Source organism: Petaurus breviceps, unplaced genomic scaffold, assembly GCF_028583685.1.
Source record: "Petaurus breviceps papuanus isolate PSGF00001 unplaced genomic scaffold, PetGlider_PUasm1.0 490, whole genome shotgun sequence".
Taxonomy (NCBI): Eukaryota; Metazoa; Chordata; class Mammalia; order Diprotodontia; family Petauridae; genus Petaurus; species Petaurus breviceps.
The window spans coordinates 5,619,353-5,619,840 of record NW_027186352.1 but is presented as its reverse complement, the minus strand read 5'-3'; the positions used below and the strand labels follow the sequence as shown (position 1 = coordinate 5,619,840).

At 50.2% G+C, this 488-nt stretch overlaps 1 protein-coding gene across 10 annotated transcripts in view; it reads right to left on the bottom strand.

Moving 5' to 3' along the window:
- Positions 1-488, bottom strand: part of EBF3 (EBF transcription factor 3) — a 154,249-nt gene that overhangs the window by 2,293 nt on the left and 151,468 nt on the right. The gene's annotated exons all lie outside the window — the stretch shown is intronic.

The window sequence follows — 488 nt, the reverse complement described above, 5'->3', positions numbered from 1 at the left end:
TCTCTCTCTCTCTCTCTCTCTCTCTCTCTCTCTCTCTCTCTCTCTCTTTCTCTCTCTCCTCTCTCTGTATCCTCTCTCTCTGTGTGTCTCTGTCTCTGTCTGTCTCTCTGTCTCTGTCCGTCTCTTTCTCTGTCTCTCTCTGTCTCTCTATCTCTCTCCAAGAGGTGAGCATCCAGATGGGCATGGGGAATGGGGGAAATCTAGGGAAGGGCCCCTTCTAAGACCACCACCCCCAAAAACTTCTCTCTAAATCAGAAGATGATGCTGACATTTTGGGGTACAGGCATCCTGCTCCCCCCCCCCACATGTGGCATTTCTGTTAGTGTTTTGTTAATGGCAAACAGAGGCCCAGACTCCCCAGGGACTGCCTTTGCTGACAGCTGAGAAACAAGACGGTCACTTGTGGTAATGTCAGACAAGGCCAGAAAGGACCAGACACTTCTCAAGTTTCCAAATCACAATCAGCCTAGCCTCAGTTTCTCTCCACC